Source organism: Lactuca serriola, chromosome 8 (genome assembly GCF_051521515.1).
Source record: "Lactuca serriola cultivar US96UC23 chromosome 8, Lser_US96UC23_V15, whole genome shotgun sequence".
Lineage (NCBI taxonomy): Eukaryota > Viridiplantae > Streptophyta > Magnoliopsida > Asterales > Asteraceae > Lactuca > Lactuca serriola.
Window position 1 is genome coordinate 287,536,134 of NC_136415.1, and position 19,937 is coordinate 287,556,070.

A 19,937-nucleotide genomic window follows, 5' to 3' on the forward strand; every position below is an offset into this window, starting at 1 on the left:
ATATTGGATACTGGGGTCCTACAATTGATATTTGCAGGAGATTGAAAGTTTGGAGAATTATATCGAGGAAAGTTTGCAGAGTTGGTGTAGAGTTGGTGTGCTTGATGTGAGAAGGAATAGATGTGACTTTATTTGAAGAGTATACATGTTGACGATGATTGAAGACATCGACTACAAATAAGTTTAAATGTAGTTAATATATATATATATATATATATATATATATATATATATATATATATATATATATATATATATATTAATATAACAATAAAGAAATTTAACATTTGGTTGAAATATTTAATAAAAAACATACGAAATAATTACCGTTCTGAGAAGTATGAAAAACTTGCGCAGTAGCTGAACTTTGACCATTGAATATGATAATTTTATTTTTTGCTTTTCGGTTATCCAAATATAATTTCCTTTTTTTCTTTACTCTTTAGCAGAAACTGAATTCATGATATTTTAAGAATCTGTATAACAAAAATATTTAATTCAAATATACAAATAAATTCATATATTAAAACTAATTAATATATAATTTTGAATATTATTTAAAATTTCATAAAGGAAGTAATAATATAATGATTTACAATTAATACATGCAAATACATATATAAATATCATAGTGCACGTAATCAAAATGATTTTTTTTTCAAATACTTATTTTTTTTAAGTAAAAAATCTTAATGTCCGATTGAAATACTTAACAATGATTTTTCTATTAAGCAAAAAAAGTTAAGTAACACAAATCACATTTGTTTAAAATTTGTAACTGTTGATTGAAATTAATATATAAATTATTTTGATGGTATACAACACATCTTCTATATAAATTTATTAATATTATGTACATATTTTTATTATCAATTATATAAATATATCTAAAAAAACATTTGTATGATTATATTAGAAAAATAAATAAAAAATCGTTTATGTGTAAATAAAATTTATACACATTAAATTTTAATTGTCTTATTTTTGTTAACAGTTTAATATAAAAATATAAAAGTACTATACTTTATGCCATCGTTCTCAATATCATTAAAATAAAAAAAAAATTATACCAAAAAAGCAAGTGATTATCATTCCTCTCCACCCCCATTGTCTGTACTACTCTACTATTTCTATTTTGTCCTAAAATTTCCGATGACATAAAAAATTCTGCCTCCACTGACTACATTTTCTCCGGCTAGATTACTCTTCCCCAATAATTTTATCCCTATTTTTTCGATTAAATGACAAAACAATATACATCCATAGAATCAATCGTAAATGAAGACAAATTTACATTGAGTAGAAGCCGATGTCAATCGGTCATAAGAAAAGGTCGAATGAAGCTGTGGAGTATTGGGTGTCGCATGTAGCACGACAACAAGATTGAAGGTAAAACACCATCAAATGTTTTCGATTGTTCGTTTTTCTAACACAAGATAAAGACGTAGATATGGAAAGTTACATGTTTGACACGTGTAGCGGATTTGATGATTTTTGTCTTTGAAGATGATCCGCAATTATGAAGATTTTGAAAAGAAAAGATTAAAGTTATTTAACAGTGGAAGAAGAAATCAGGTATGTTTGCAATTTCTGTATGAGCATATGTGTAAGTCCCTAATTTGCTTGTGTATCAATCAGATCCATTTGATGGTGTGGAATCCAAATCAAACGGATGATGCCAGATCACAATAAGAAGAGAAGGAGAAGAAGAATATTAAGAATCTTGATTGTATTGATGATATGAATGAAATTCCTTACAATAGATTCTCTCAAATAATATGCTCTCTCTCTCTCTCTCTCTCTCTCTCTCTCTCTCTCTTTCTCTTGGCCGTACAATCTCTAGGGTTTATCAATCTATACTCCTCACCCTAACACCTCTATTTATATTTGGAATATGGGTCGGACACATGGGCCATAAATGAGTTTACGGCCTTAAGGTGTTTACGGCCGTAAACTCCGCCGTAAACTAGACCATAAATTAATAAAATATTACATAAAAATAATTGCCTAGAAAAGTAAAGTATAAACCATATTTTTGACCCAACAATCTCCCCCTTGGTTTATAGCTTTCTTTTCTTAATGACCCAACAAGCTCCCCCTAAAAGGTAGCTGGCACTTCTTGTCAATCTTCAATGAGAGCTTGGCTTCAGCATTTATCTTCAATTTCTTCACAGCATCAGGATGAACATATGAATCTTCAATGAATGACTTCATCTTGAGCACTTGAGGTTTTCTTCAGAATTTAGCATTGAACGCACGTTGGAGGAAGAGGTTTTACGTACTGATTCTTGAAAAAATAGCGCTTTCAGCTTGAGAATCTTCAGAGAGAACATCAGAGAGAACAAATCTTTTGGATCACTTCAGCAGGTACAAAGATAGCAGCAGACTGATTGAGGAGGCTTCAATGCAATCTGTCACATAATCTTCAATTGTAGCTTCACCTTGCTTCTGGGGTTGAAAGATTGAATGTCGAAAGAATAATCTTCATTTCTTGCTCCTTCGAATGAGAATTCTTCGATGCTCACGGACGAAGCTTTTGGCCCAGAAATCTTCAACGCAAACTCCATGAGTCTTATCTATACCTGAAATCACTATTCAAGACAAAAAAAAAACTAAAAGAAAACTTAGCACACAAATTAAAAAACAAAAATATTTTTGGATTTTTGATTTTTCTGAACAAGAAATAAAACAGAAATAACACTGTTTTTGAATTTTTTTTTTAATTTTCTATTTTTTTTTAATTCTCCCATAATATTTAAATTAGAAGAAACTATGAATAAACTTAACAAAAAAACAAAACCAAAAAAATGATATCTAACTTTAAGAGTGATTTGGGATCAAAGTTTTTAGACCGCCTTTATCCACTTGTCGGTACCTTCCATATTCACATCTTTGTCTGGTCGATCGTCGGTATTGTGGTCCACTTAAACACGAAAAATTTGTGACAGATTTAGGACATACAATTTGTTACAAGACATGATGAACTTAAAAACCTAAAATTTATATATGATCCTAATTTCTTAGATACTATATCTTAAGGACCATTCATCTGATGACGACCAGGGATATTGTTGTCCACCTAAATTGAACAGCGAGATCTACAGACAATCTGTATGAGTTCAATTTTAAGTGTACTGGAACGTGTTTCCCGCTTCCTGATATGCTCCAGCCATTAAGAACTTCCAGAGTACTCCTTACACCGGGTGAGCAAACAACCATTCAGAGAGAGAAGAGCTTCAGAATTCTATTGCTAACTACTTTAGAGGGGTTGAGAATAAGAAGGTTGCATATGTTGTGTACCAGGTCGGATTAGAAGTCGCGCAAAGGAGACAGCATATGGCTAACAGATAAGAAGTATTTCACACATATATATAGCCTGCAGAGAAATAGAGTTGCATATGTTGTGTACCAGGTCGGATTGGAAGTTACGCAAAGGAGACAACATATGACTAACAGACGGAAAGAAAGAAAATGATATTCTACAGACCTAATTTATCGGAATTTACCAGTCGCCCCATCCAACCGGAATTAAGGACAGAATCCGCACATCGAGGAAAAGTTAAACCACGGTTCCAAGTACGGGTTCAATTAATGTGACGAGTAGATTCCCATATATATCTCCCTGCTCAACCTATCCGAGCGTCGTATTGTCAGGCTGAACATATCTAACTAGGTCAAGATTTGTCAAGTCTATAAATTTCCTAAGTTCAATTCTCCCTAGTCAAGTCCATTTAAAATTTTTCGTGCCTACCGACGCATCAAACCAGAGCATAGACCCTTCAACTTCGGGTACATTACACAGACTCAGGTTGCTTGTTATCACATTATCATATCACTTCCCAAAACAACTCCTGCAAACACATTTCATAACCAATAATTTTTTATTTTTTTTTTTAATTTTCTAATGTTTTTGGATTTTTTTACTTTTTTTTGTTAATTTTTGTTTTTTTTTTATTTCTCCCCCTAAATTTGTGCATAGGAGAGAAACGAAAGTAATTGTGCAAATTTAAACTATCCTAAAACAAAAATCAGTCTTTAAAGCGAATCAACTTAAGACAAACTCAAGAGTATAGAGAAGAAAACGCAAACCGTAAGTCACCGATTGAATTTGCATCCAGAAGGTCTGAGAACAGCACACGTAATCTCAGAACAGATCCGAAAATTCTTCATGTCGTTAAGCACTAACCCCATGTGATCCCTTCTTTTCTTCCATTTCTTTCCTTTCCCGCAAAGGACACATACTCTCAAACAAATGTATGAATGTTGTACAGTTGAGTGATGTCCCCAATCATATGCCAGGAGCAGCCACTACCAACAAACCGAAGTCTGATGATATGCCTCCATAGCTGCTCCAGCACAGAGCGGGATCAGTTGGTCTTTGGAACCCAGTCCATTTTGAAACTGGGTCGACCTTTGTCATCCTTGCACAGTACTCTCTCCCATGACATGTCCTGTTTATCACAAACATAATACATAGAAATATTAGAATCGTTAGTTGATTTGGGAGATTGAGCCTTCGGAACCCATTTGTAGTTGGGTTTAACCCATTTCTTTTTCGATCCGATGGGTGGCTCAACACTTGCTTTGGAACTTGAAGTCGTCTGCCTAGATGACTTTGACCTAACCGGTCTTGGCTTCACAAGAGCATCTCTTGAACCGGGCTTGTTGGCTGACATATCCTTCTTGCCCTTGGGATTTGGATGCTTGTCCTTTGGAGTTTGATTCTTGGCCTTGGGAGTTACATTCTTGGCCTTCTTGGCATTCCAGTCGTCAAAACATGACCTTGAGGGGTTTCTTTTGGAGTATCTCCCTCTTGGCGCATTTTGCCAGCCTTGCGCATAGTAAGGAACGTATGCGCGATTTGGACAATTTCGGGCAATGTGACCAGGTGTTCCACAGTGAAAACATGTCTTTTTCTTCACTGTGAATTTGTTTCTTCCTGCCCCTGGTGGCGTATCCTTGCCTTGTTTCTTGTTGTTCCCACATGCACACTTGCGACAGGCACTCTGTTGCGCTGGAATTGGAGGCCTGTATTTCTCAACGACAGGTTTATCAGAAGCAGCTGAGTTCGAAGCAACAGACTCAGAGCTCAAAGAGACATTTGTTTGTTCAGTAATGCTCTCCTTGTTCTCATCTTCTGCTACTTTACCTGTACATGAAGTAGAAACATTAGTATTTTCAACATTAATAACTCCTCCTGACACAAATCCAGCTCGTTTGCCATATCGAAGATGTACCTCCCTGTCAATTTCTTTCTCTGTCATGGGGATGGATGTGTAGTTATGATTATAAGGAGAAGGAACACTATCATACCCTAGACCCTTGTTTTGATTTTCTTTGAATCTTAACTGGGTTTCATATAAGGACTCGACTGTCTGACTTGACGCAGTATAATTTTTGAAACTGACATCAATTTTTCCACACTTGATTTTAAAGCGTCAAGTTCTTCAGTTACAGCAGCAAGTTGACTCTTAACATAATCATAATTTTCTCACTTGTTGCTATACTCTTCCTGAAGTTTCCTAAAGTCCTTGGTTTTAGCTTCCAATTCAGCCTTCAGGGGTTTCTATCCTTTCCTGAGTTGATATCCTTCATATCTCAGGTCCTCAACTTCTATTTTAAGTAACTCAATTTGTTCCCGAAGAAATTTAATCGTATCTTCACATGATTGAGAACATGAAACTTCACATGAATGAGAACATGACACTTCATTGACCGGAAGGTTTACAAAACTCTTTGTTTCTCTACACTTCAAAGCATCAAGTTCTTGAATAACATCAGCAAGACTAAGATGATTGAGATCTTTTGTCTTCTTGATGACAGCTACATTCATATCCCACGATTTTGGAAGTGAATTCAATAGCTTTTTGTTTATCTCAGATTTAGACAAGAAGAGCCCAATTATATTCATCTCGGTAATAAGTGTAGTGAATCGCTGCAACTGAGCTTCGAGGGTTTCTCCAGGGATATAATCGAAAATGTTAAAATTTTGTCTTAACATCTCCTGACGACTCTCTTTCATGTTTTCAAGTCCCTCGTAAACCTTCAAATCAATTAAAAAACACAACTAGAAGCTAAAATAAAACTTAAAAGCCAAACCCTTTGATTATAAACCTCAAAAGTCAACCTTAAAAGTCAAATTTAAAAAGTTAAACTCAAAAGTCAAACTTGAAAATCAAACTTAAAAGTCAAATTTAAAAAGTTAAACTTAAAAGTCAAATTTAAAAAATGAAACTCAAAAGTCAAACTTAAAAGTCAAACCGAAAAGCTAAATTTGAAAGTTTGAAAATTAAACAAAAAAGTGAAAGTTTAAAGTCAAAGGTCAAACTTGGAAGTCAAAGTCAAACTTTAAGGTCAAAAAATAAAAGTCAAAAATTAAAATATAATTTATTTATTAATTTTAATTTAATTTATTTATTATTATTATTTTTAATTATATTATTATTATTATTTTTATTTTTATTTTGGATGAAAAAGAAATTTTAAATTAAAAGGAATTTAGTTTTGGGGTTAAAAGTGTTAAAAAATGAAAGTTGGAATCGACAGGGATGGGTTAAGTTCAAAAAATCGAAGTTAGATCACAAGGGATTGCTTGGCTGAGTTGCTTAAGTGCACTGCCTTGTGAAATAGTGGTCCCGGGTTCGAACCCTGGCACCGTCAAATCCGTTTCCCTTTTTTTTAGTGTATGCGAAGCGAAGTTGCTGCAGCGAGGACGAGCACGCAATGCGAGCCGATGCGATGCGAAGCGGGGACCTGTTGCGAGATGCGAGACCGTAAACGCTGCTGAGCCGTATACTCCGAGCCGAGGCCGCAAACCTCGGGCCGTGAACTCCTCGGAAACCCTAGCTGCTGGCCGCCACCCCCTCGCAGTTTACGACTAAAAACACCGTTTTTTACCCTTTTTTGCTCCAAAACTCGATCAAAAACCCGTTTTTATGAAAAACGCGAAGAACAAACCCCCCTTATTTTTGCGAGATCTATCCAAAAACGCAAAGATATTTCGAAAATAAGATCAAATAATGCTCCAAATAGCGTTTACGGCCCAAGAACTCGGTGTTTACGACCGTAAGCTTGGACCGTAAACACAGAATATTCGATTTTTGGATGAAACAATAAATCCCTTTGACTGATACAACTTGGCTCTGATACCAGTTGTAAGTCCCTAATTTGCATGTGTATCAATCAGATCCATTTGATGGTGCGGAATCCAAATCAAACAGATGATGCCAGATCACAATAAGAAGAGAAGGAGAAGAAGAATATTAAGAATCTTGATTGTATTGATGATATGAATGAAATTCCTTACAATAGATTCTCTCAAATAATATGCTCTCTCTTCCTCTCTCTCTCTCTCTCTTGGCCGTACAATCTCTAGGGTTTATCAATCTATACTCCTCACCCTAACACCTCAATTTATACATGGAATATGGGCTGGACACACATGGGCCGTAAATGAGTTTACGGCCTTAAGGTGTTTACGTCCGTAAACTCCGCCGTAAACTAGACCATAAATTAATAAAATATTACATAAAAATAATTGTCTAGAAAAGTAAAGTATAAACCATATTTTTGACCCAACAATATGTTACAAATTTGAATTTTGAAAATGCTAAATATTAGGCTAATATTTATGCTAAATATAAATGTGACTAATATGACTTGATAAAAGTTTGATTTTATTTGGTGTATTTTCCAAATTAGTATCACATTGTAGGCGTATCTATGTATTATGTGTGTATGGTGTAGATATGATAATGATGTAGCTAATCACTCTCTTTTACGATTGAAGATGCCATTTACATATTTTGCTGTGTGTTACTATATGATATTTTAATAGAATTTGTAATTTTTTTAGTTTGCATCCTCATCTAACACATTCATTATAAATTGCTATAAAATGTTAAAGTACTATCAATTATAACATTTTACTATGATTTCCTCCAGTGAATGCATTGGTCCTTTACCCATGACTACATATTTTTTCTGTTTTATGCCTTTGCATTTTTTGTCCCCCAATATTTTTGTTGCCCTGTTTATGTGTGTTTGAATGTTAGCTAATAAAAAAAGGACATAAATGCCCATGTCGAAACTGAGCTGAAAATATATAGTAAAAACTTATGCTAATTTACAAATTTATAGAGGATACTAATGAAATCATGAAATTATAATTAGGATTTCTTTTTTGTCATAACAGAATTCTACTTAATATCACAGTTTTTATTTATTTAATATTTTGATTAGGCATTTAGTTTATAATCATAACTAATACGACTGATTATCTTCATATGAATGTGTGCATAAGGTGGTTTTAAGTACTTTGTTTGATTATATATGGTTTGATTGGATATGGTATTTTGGTTTAATATAACTTGTTTTCAAGTATAAGATTGAACTTTTATTTTATTGTTGATTATAGCAATTTACCTGTTTATATTTTTCAATTACAACCTTTTAAACTTATTTTTCATGTATTTTATTTATGATTGGGTTCTGTTTTATATTTTTTCATTGATTATGTTTATCATTATAAAATATTAATATTAATTTTGCTAGCCTGCTGATTTTTAGTATGGCCTTAGGATTAGGTTAACCTATAGCGATCTTTTGTACCCCACAATTTTGACCACATCCACACTTGATTATTCATTGAATAAGATTGTATATGATTTTGCTTGATCAAACTAGTTTACATATTAATTTGAACTAATCATTATATACTTACAGAGAAAACATCTAGCTTGGTAATAAAGGAAGGATAATGATATTTAACATAAAACGTATAACACACTTCAAAATTTCTATTGAGAATAAATATAAATGATATTGATTGTATTTTACTTTCATCCGTTTTAAATTAGTAAAAATAAATATAAAACAAAGGCGTTTATATTATTAAAATTTGTTGAAAAGTAACTTTAAATTGCTATTATTGTTGTTCATTATTTTCCAAAAAAAATGATTTACAAACTACAACAATGTACTTTGAAAGTACATTGTTGTTTTAACTACTTTGTTAAACATATAAAAATATTTATTTTCCTCAGTAACAACGACCTAGTATAATGCATGAAAAGCATAACAAAAATGGATAACATATTAATGATTGTATTATGAAAAAAATATGATATATGATTCAGAGTAGGATGCTGTAAACAGAAAAGTTGAAAAGTATTTTGACGATATATATACTTAACAGCAAGTTAATTATATAGCAAGTTAGTCTTCTCTACTGTCCCCTATATGTTTTAAAGTACCATTATAACCTTATAGGTTGATGCAGCAAACTTTCATACTAAGTAATAACAAGCAATAGCAACATTATTTTATTAATTTTTTTATTGTTTTTCATGCATTCATAGCAACGAAATTTCATTACTTTTTTTAAGCGGGTATTATAACATTCTATATGTATTTATTTTATTTTCCAACCATTTTTTTATTTGATGTAGAAAGTTATGGAGTGTATCCATGATGTTTTTTAGTCTATTCCAAGGAAGGCAGGGTACTCATCATCTTTTCAAACTGTGACAAGTTGGGTTTCCTACTCAAGCACATAACTAATTAGGTAGTTCCTAACTTGTATTTTAATTTCATAATTATTATTTTTTTTGTTTCTTTTACCAAATCATCTTTTCAATGGTTATACTCATAATAAACATTAACATGAAAGAAGCAATTAACTATTCCAATAGAATTCAAATCCATAAAAACAATAAAATAGTTTTTTCAAATTTGAAAATGTTTTAAAAACAACCAACGACCATCTAAAAAACCCATAATCCAAAATATCAAAAACGAAGAAATTGAAAACAAAATTTCAGACACAATACCAAATTATTCAAGACTTTTTAAAAACCAAACCACACTTTACTTCTCTTTTTTTGGGACCAAAAGAGGAATGTTTTGACCACTTGATACACGTCTTGGCTTTGTTGCTGATTCAACATCATACACTTCATGCAAATTCCGCTTTAGAGCAATGGTTTTATTAAAAAGTTTAATCGAACTAGTCGCGGTTGATAAAAGAAAATTAGAGAAAAAATATTGAACAATGGCATATTATGAAAAACAAAGGACCTTGTGTATATAAATATTCAGAAATGATCATTTTTATGATAGTTTTTAAAAAAATGACCTTTTTTATTAAAAATATATTTTTAACAACTTTTTAAATAACCGTCCCTTTGAAAAAGTAATACACATGAATTGGTCAACAATATTCAAATCTGAAAATGGGAAAATGCATTTTTTTAAGTACAATGTTATAATTTCCATAAAAATAACATTTTTATCCATTATTTATGACAAAAATATATCTGATGCTAATAATTATTTTAAAACATTATAATGTACACATAATAACACAATTTCAGAAAAAAAGTGTGTTGTGTGTTAAAGAACACACAATAAAACAACAATTAATTCAAGAAGGAACATAAACATAGATACAAACACACACATAGAGATACAAAGATGAAGATAAGCGCACACACAATAACATAGAAATTCAAATAAGAACTGTGAAAGAAAGTTGATATTTATTGAAATTTATGTGAAGTGAAATGACTTCGTTTATAAATTGTAGCAGAAAAACGAATGTGAAGTGGAAATCATGTTTAGTTACAACCATACACATTCTAATAAACAGATAGAAACATATACAAACACACAAATAGAGATACAAAGATGAAGATAAACACACACACACACACACAATAACTTAGAAATCGAAATAAAAACAGTGAAATGTAGTTGCTATTTACTGATATTTATGTGAAGTAAAATACCTTTGATTATAAATTGTAGCAGAAAAACGAATTTGAAGTGGAAAATATGTTCAGTACAACCATGCACATTCTACTAAACAGATGATAGAAACAGATGGGAGAAGAAACATGAATGAAGAAATATAGATCAAAAACAAAACATACCTGAGATTTTGAAGTTGAAGCCAAAGCCGAGAATACAAAGAGGAAGAAGAAAAAGGCAGAAGATAATGACGAACTGTGAATGTTTTTCAATTTGTACTGCAGGTATATATTTGTATATTAAGTATAAGCAAATCGTCCCAAATCTAGATAATATTAAGAGATATTATCGTTATTGCGTTAAATACAGAATTGATTGTTGGAATGCTTAATTTGTGAATGTAAATATCCATATTAAAGGCTGCATTATTAGCTCTTCAGCTTTTACTTAATTGTAATACCATATTTAATAAGTTTTTAAATTTTGAAAGTTTGAAATAAAACCTCTATTAAATCGAGAGTTGGCAAAATTTTAGTATAGTGACACGTGGCGTATGGAGAATGAAGAACTACTTAAAAGCTATTTTCTTGTCTAAAATGAATTTTCATATACCCTTTGCCAGGATACAAATAGCCATATGTAAGATCTATTGATTTGTTTTCAATAAATTTTCTTAAAAGAAGCTTGCAATACACAAATCTATGATAATGTTGAAATAATATAAATAATTCTTGGATTATATATAAGCTTGCAAAAATAATGCGGAAAAAATATAAATAAATATTTTGGAAAACATTTAAGCATCATACTAAATTGATAACCCTCTAAATAACAAAGAAATATGGTAGTAATTGCAAAAAACCTCCATCTTTCTCATGCCATGACAATCATTGCACACTAACACACAACCCCATAACCTGCAAATTAACAAATAAAGTGTCATGGGAGAAACAACATTAGGGGCAAAATCATCCAAATTTGATATTTTACATACAAATAAGATGCTATTGTACAAAACTAATTTGGTTTTTTTTAGAATAAACTCTATAAAAAGCATTTCTATAGAAAACAAAACTTTAGCTTCAAAGTCTTTAATGGCTTGATTAAATTTCAAATAAAAAACATAACTTTAACTAGCTTATGATGTTTAGTGGGTTGTTTAAACTTTTAAAAAAACTATAAATTTCTAACAAAATTTGAAAGTAGCTTGTTATAATGACACACAAAAAAGATAAGAATTGAAAAATAAGTAGCTTTTGTCACGTAGCGTGTCAAATTTCTTGGAAAACATGTTCATATTCCTACAAAACAATCAACATCAAAAGCATTCCTAATCATGAAATTTTATGAGATCATCCATGAGATTTTGCTAATTCTTCAACTCTTTTTATATTTTATTATTAAATTATCACAAGCTCCTTGTCTTTTTCAATGTGCTTACACTTCCTTGGGATGTTGATGAAAGGCATGAGTTATGTAAAGGAATGGTTGAATTTGTTGCTACAAAAGAATTTCTGGTTAGATTTACTTCACTCTTTTCCCAGTAAGTTTATCTTTTTTTGCAAAAACTTTACAACTTTTAATCTTTCAAGTTCATGTATTATTTGATTCATATTAATAATATGAGAAGTGCACAAGGCTTTTTAGACACTTGTGGGAATTCCTACATTTGACTAAACCATTGATTCTTACAATCTGAAACACAGATTGCAACATGTTATCAAAAAAACTTTTTAACTTTCAAAACAATGAATTACTTATGTGGAGATGTGTGTGCTCATGTTCTTTTGCATTTTTAATTGCAAACACCAGAAACCCCAAAATTAAAATATGTTTTACTTGATATTGATTCTATTCAATCAAGTGTACAAACAGGGGAGAGGGGATTGAGAGAAAAACATTGAAGAATGTGATTGTTATCAAGGGAATAGTGATCCAAAACATATCAAAGGATATCAAAATCTTGTTACATCTCACAAATTACAACTTTTAGGGATGAGGATTTGACAAATAATAGAGATCATCGATTACTCGTCTATGATGTCCTTGAGATTTCTAGGACATTCTCATATTATCTAAGTTGTTCTTACATGATCTAGTGTGTTCTAGATCATTCTAAGGTCTTCCAAATTATTCTAGCTTCGTCTAGCATCTTCTTGATTATTCAGGGCTGTTCCATCTTGTTCCATGATCATCTACAATATTCTAGCATCTTCAAGGGTCTCATAGAGTGTTGTTGATCACTCCAGAGACTGGTAGTGTATTCTTTATATCGTTCCAATATTTTCTACACGGCCCCAGAGACTTCCATAAATTTGTCGGTGACATAAGGCTGAAAATTGCAACCAATCACAAACTATCACCTCTAGAAAGTAGAAAGTAGATTGGAAAGAAAAAGAAAAGGTGAAAATTTCAGAAACAAACATAAATAGTTTATAAGATTAGAAATCAGAGATGAGAAGTATACCAGATCTAATGCCCCACCAATTTTCTTTTCCGCTTTTTTAACACAACTAATGGCATTTCTGCATTTTCTGATGATTTGATTGCATCTCATGTATTGTTGCTGTTGTAAAATTGTACTTAAAACAACTTTCTGCAAGTCTTTTAGGTTGTGTTGGAGCTCATAACCAAATGAAAAAAATTATCCCTTGGTTTTCTGCTTCTAGGTTGCTCTTATAATCTTAACACAAATATTCACCTCATTAATTAAAAGCTGTAACCAATGATCTCTGTTATTTGTCAAATCCTCATCCCTAAAAGTTGTAATTTGTGAGATGTAACAAGATTTTGATATCCTTTGATCTGTTTTGGATCACTATTCCCTTGATAATAATCACATTCTTAAATTTTTTTCTCCCAGTCCCCTCTCCCCTGTTTGTACACTTGATTGAGTAGAATCAATATCAAGTAAAACATATTTTAATTTTGGGGTTTCTGGTGTTTGCAATTAAAAATACAAAAGAACATGAGCACACACATCTCCACATAAGTAATTCATTGTTTTGAAAGTTAAAAAGTTTTTTTGATAACATGTTGCAATCTGTGTTTCAGATTGTAAAAATCAATGGTTGAGTCAAGTCTAGGAATTCCCACAAGTGTCTAAAAACCCTTGTGCACTTCTCATATTATTAATATGAATCAAATAATACATGAACTTGAAAGATTAAAAGTTGTAAAGTTTTTGCAAAAAAAGATAAACTTACTGGGAAAAGAGTGAAGTAAATCTAACCATAAATTCTTTTGTAGCAACAAATTCAACCATTCCTTTACATAACTCATGCCTTTCATCAACATCCCAAGGAAGTGTAAGCACATTGAAAAAGACAAGGAGCTTGTGATAATTTAACAATAAAATATAAAAAGAGTTGAAGAATTAGCAAAATCTCATGGATGATCTCATAAAATTTCATGATTAGGAATGCTTTTGATGTTGATTGTTTTGTAGGAATATGAACATGTTTTCCAAGAAATTTGTCAGGCTATGTGACAAAAGCTACTTATTTTTCAATTCTTATCTTTTTTATGTGTCATTATAACAAGCTACTTTCAACTTTTGTTAGAAATTTATAGTTTTTTAAAAGTTTAAACAACCCACTAAACATCATAAGCTAGTTAAAGTTATGTTTTTTATTTGAAATTTAATCAAGCCATTAAAGACTTTGAAGCTAAAGTTTTGTTTTCTATAGAAATGCTTTTTATATAGTTTATTGTAAAAAAAAACTAAATTAGTTTTGTACAATAGCATCTTATTTGTATATAAAATATCAAATTTGGATGATTTTGCCCCTAATGTTGTTTCTCCCATGACACTTTATTTGTTAATTTGCAGGTTATAGGGTTGTGTGGTAGTGTGCAATGATTGTCATGACATGAGAAAGATGGAGGTTTTTTGCAATTACTACCATATTTCTTTGTTATTTAGAGGGTTATCAATTTAGTATGATGCTTAAACGTTTTCCAAAATATTTATTTATATTTTTTCCGCATTATTTTTGTAAGCTTATATATAATCCAAGAATTATTTATATTATTTCAACATTATCATAGATTTGTGTATTTCAAGCTTCTTTTAAGAAATTTTATTGAAAACAAATCAATAGATCTTACATATGGCTATTTGTATCCTGGAAAAGGGTATATGAAAATTCATTTTAGACAAGAAAATAGCTTTTAAGTAGTTCTTCATTCTCCATACGCCACGTGTCACTATACTAAAATTTTGCCAACTCTCGATTTAATATAGGTGTTATTTCAAACTTTCAAAATTTAAAAACTTATTAAATATGGTATTACAATTAAGTAAAAGCTGAAGAGCTAATAATGCAGCCTTTAATATGGATATTTACATTCACAAATTAAGCATTCCAGCAATCAATTCCGTATTTAACGCAATAACGATAATATCTCTTAATATTATCTAGATTTGGGACGATTTGCTTATACTTAATATACAAATATATACCTGCAGTACAAATTGAAAAACATTCACAGTTCGTCATTATCTTCTACCTTTTTCTTCTTCCTCTTTGTATTCTCGGCTTTGGCTTCAACTTCAAAATCTCAGGTATGTTTTGTTTTTGATCTATATTTCTTCATTCATGTTTCTTCTCCCATCTGTTTCTATCATCTGTTTAGTAGAATGTGCATGGTTGTAACTGAACATATTTTCCACTTCAAATTTGTTTTTCTGCTACAATTTATAATCAAAGGTATTTTACTTCACATAAATATCAGTAAATAGCAACTACATTTCACTGTTTTTATTTCGATTTCTAAGTTATTGTGTGTGTGTGTTTATCTTCATCTTTGTATCTCTATTTGTGTGTTTGTATATGTTTCTATCTGTTTATTAGAATGTGTATGGTTGTAACTAAACATGATTTCCACTTCACATTCGTTTTTCTGCTACAATTTATAAACGAAGTCATTTCACTTCACATAAATATCAATAAATATCAACTTTTTTTCACAGTTCTTATTTGAATTTCTATGTTATTGTGTGTGTGTGCTTATCTTCATCTTTGTATCTCTAGTGTGTGTTTGTATCTATGTTTATGTTCCTTCTTGAATTAATTGTTGTTTTATTGTGTGTTCTTTAACACACAACACGTTTTTTTAAGAAATTGTGTTATTATGTGTACATTATACTCTTTTAAAATAATTTTAAGCATCAGATATATTTTTGTCATAAATCATGGATAAAAATGTTATTTTTATGAAAATTATAATATTGTACTTAAAAAAATGCATTTTCCCATTTTCAGATTTGAATATTGTTGACCAATTCCTGTGTATTACTTTTTCACAGGGACCGTTATTTAAAAAGTTGTTAAAAATATTTTTTTTAATAAAAATGGTCATTTTTTAAAAAGGGACGTTTTTTAAAAACTATATACACAAGGTCCTTTGTTTTATATGCCATTGTTCAATATTTTTTCTCTAATTTTCTTTTATCAACCGCGACTAGTTCGATTAAACTTTTTAATAAAACCATTGCTCTAAAGTGGAATTTGCATGAAGTGTATGATGTTGAATCAGCAACAAAGCCAAGACGTGTATCAAGTGGTCAAAACATTCCTCTTTTGGTCCCAAAAAAAGAGAAGTAAAGTGTGGTTTGGTTTTTAAAAAGTCTTGAATAATTTGGTATTGTGTTTGAAATTTTGTTTTCAATTTCTTCGTTTTTGATATTTTGGATTATGGTTTTTTTAGATGGTCGTTGGTTGTTTTTAAAACATTTTCAATTTTGAAAAAACTATTTTATTGTTTTTATGGATTTGAATTCTATTGGAATAGTTAATTGTTTCTTTCATGTTAATGTTTATTATGAGTATAACCATTGAAAAGATGATTTGGTAAAAGAAACAAAAAAAATAATAATTATGAAATTAAAATACAAGTTAGGAACTACCTAATTAGTTATGTGCTTGAGTAGGAAACCCAACTTGTCACAGTTTGAAAAGATGATGAGTACCCTGCCTTCCTTGGAATAGACTAAAAAACATCATGGATACACTCCATAACTTTCTACATCAAATAAAAAACGGTTGGAAAATAAAATAAATACATATAGAATGTTATAATACCCGCTTAAAAAAAGTAATGAAATTTCGTTGCTATGAATGCATGAAAAACAATAAAAAAAATTAATAAAATAATGTTGCTATTGCTTGTTATTACTTAGTATGAACGTTTGCTGCGTCAACCTATAAGGTTATAATGGTACTTTAAAAAATATAGGGGACAGTAGAGAAGACTAACTTGCTATATAATTAACTTGCTGTTAAGTATATATATCGTCAAAATACTTTTCAACTTTTCTGTTTACAGCATCCTACTTTGAATCATATATCATATTTTTTTTCATAATACAATCTAATATGTTATCCATTTTTGTTATGCTTTTCATGTATTATACTAGGTCGTTGTTACTGAGGAAAATAAACATTTTTATATGTTTAACAAAGTAGTTAAAACAACAATGTACTTTCAAAGTACATTTTGTAAATCATTTTTTTTGGAAAATAATGAACAGCAATAAATAGCAATTTAAAGTTACTTTTCAACAAAATTTTAATAATATAAACGCCTTTGTTTTATATGGTATAATTTTTTGGTATAATTTTTTTTATTTTAATGATATTGAGAACGATGGCATAAAGTATAGTATTTTTATATTTTTATATTAAATTGTTAACAAAATTAAGACAATTAAAATTTAATGTGTATAAATTTTATTTACACATAAACGATTTTTTATTTATTTTTCTAATATAATCATACAAATGTTTTTTTAAAGATATATTTATATAATTGATAATAAAAATATGTACATAATATTAGTAAATTTATATAAAAGATGTGTTGTATACCATCAAAATAATTTATATTTTAATTTCAATCAACAGTTACAAATTTTAAACAAATGTGATTTGTGTTACTTAACTTTTTTTGCTTAATAGAAACATCATTGTTAAGTATTTCAATCAGACATTCAGACTTTTTACTTAAAAAAACAATATATTAAAATAAAAAATTTGTATAATTATATTTATTGTATTCATTGGATTTTATATATATTGTTTCTTAAATATAAGTATTTGAAAAAAAAATCATTTTGATTATGTGCACTATGATATTTATATATGTATTTGCATGTATTTATTGTAAATCATTATATTATTACTTTGAAATTTTAAATAATATTCAAAATTATATATTAATTAGTTTTAATAAATGAATTTATTTGTAAATTTGAATTAAATATTTTTGTTATACATATTCTTAAAATATAATGAATTCAGTTTCTGCTAAAGAGCGAAGAAAAAAAGGAAATTACATTTGGATAACCGAAAAGCAAAAAATAAAATTATCATATTCAATGGTCAAAGTTCATCTACTACGCAAGTTTTTCATACTTCTCAGAACGGTAATTATTTCGTATGTTTTTTATTAAATATTTCAACCAAATGTTAAATTTCTTTATTGTTATATATATATATATATATATATATATATATATATATATATATATATATATATTTAAATTAACTACATTTAAACTTATTTATAGTCGATGTCTTCAATCATCGTCAACATGTATACTCTTCAAATAAAGTCACATGTATTCCTTCTCACAACGAGCACACCAACTCTGCAAACTTTCCTCGATATAATTCTCTAAACTTTCAATCTCCTGCAAATATCAATTGTAGGACCCCAGTATCCAATATATCAAATGGTATGCATAACTTTTTCGTTATTATACATACAATATTATGTTCCATTACAATAATTATATGAATCATACGTTATAATTTTTTTCAGCTTTTTTGAACAATCAACATAATGGTCGAACACCGTTATCAAATAAGAGACAATACACATGGCCAATTATATGTTGCTTTATCTAGAGTTAAAAGTATAGAATGATTAAAATTGTTAATTTTAGATAAAGATGGTAGACCTACAAATAAAACTTCTAATGTTGTCTATAAAGAAGTTTTTAAAAATCTTTAAGTAGTTTGTAGAATATTATTTCTTATAACGTCTTTTTTTTATTATTTTTAATAAAACTTTATTGTTAATTTTTAGTTGTAATTTCGTATTTTTTTCATATTTCTTTTATTTCAAAAACTTAATTTTCTTATTTGCCATATATCAATTCTAGTTTACTTCAATTGTCGTGTTTGTTTTATTTTTATAATTAATTTAACATTTCATTATACAATATCGTTTTTTTATTAATTAAAAAATAAAAAATGACTAATATATTGAAAATAATTTACATATTTATTTGAATCAACAATTATAATTTTACATAAATAAAAACATAAATCTCTTAATTAATAATCTATTTAAAATAATTCATTAATAATTATAAGTTTTTATTATAAAAATTCAATTATTTTGTCACATCGTGGTTTCCACGGGCTATAACCTAGTATATATGTAATCTAATACAAAGAGGTGTTTGTAAGTTTGTGATTGATGACTATAAATTTGTGATTAATGACTATGTTTCGGGAAAACACAAATTGTCGGATGCTTTCCAAAATTATCATCAAATAGACAAATACCCACAAATTTTGTGAGAAGGCTTTTGTGAAATTACTTTATAGTTTAAACTACAACATTATGTTGATGACATCATGATGATATTGTCATGTACGATTTGGTGTTATTTTCAGTCTATAATTTACTTGGAGGATATGCAATATTATCTCAAAGTCAACCCGTGTAATACTTGTAACATCCGACCTTTTTAAACATTTTTATACTATAGTTCAAAATGTTTTCTAGCATTAAGCCACATTTATGAAAATATGGTCCCCCAATTTTTCATAATAAAACAGTTTATAATTGTCTGCAACACCCAATCTTTTTAAAAAAATTTATACTATGGTTTTGAAATGTTTTTTAGCATTAAGTCATACAATTCGAGCAACCAAAAAAATCAAAGCGAAAAGGCAAAAAGCATAAACCCCTTCCAACAAGAGCCATGAATTGGAAGGAACCGGAAGAAACCGCTTTAGCTAAGGCTTTGATTGAGGCTAGCCAAGACCCGATCAAAGGGGGAATATGAAAATGGGAGATAGTTTTTGGGAAACCGTTCGAAATATCTTTCATGAACAAATTGATCAAGTCATGCACCGAACGACTGACTAATTAACTTTTAAATGGTGCAA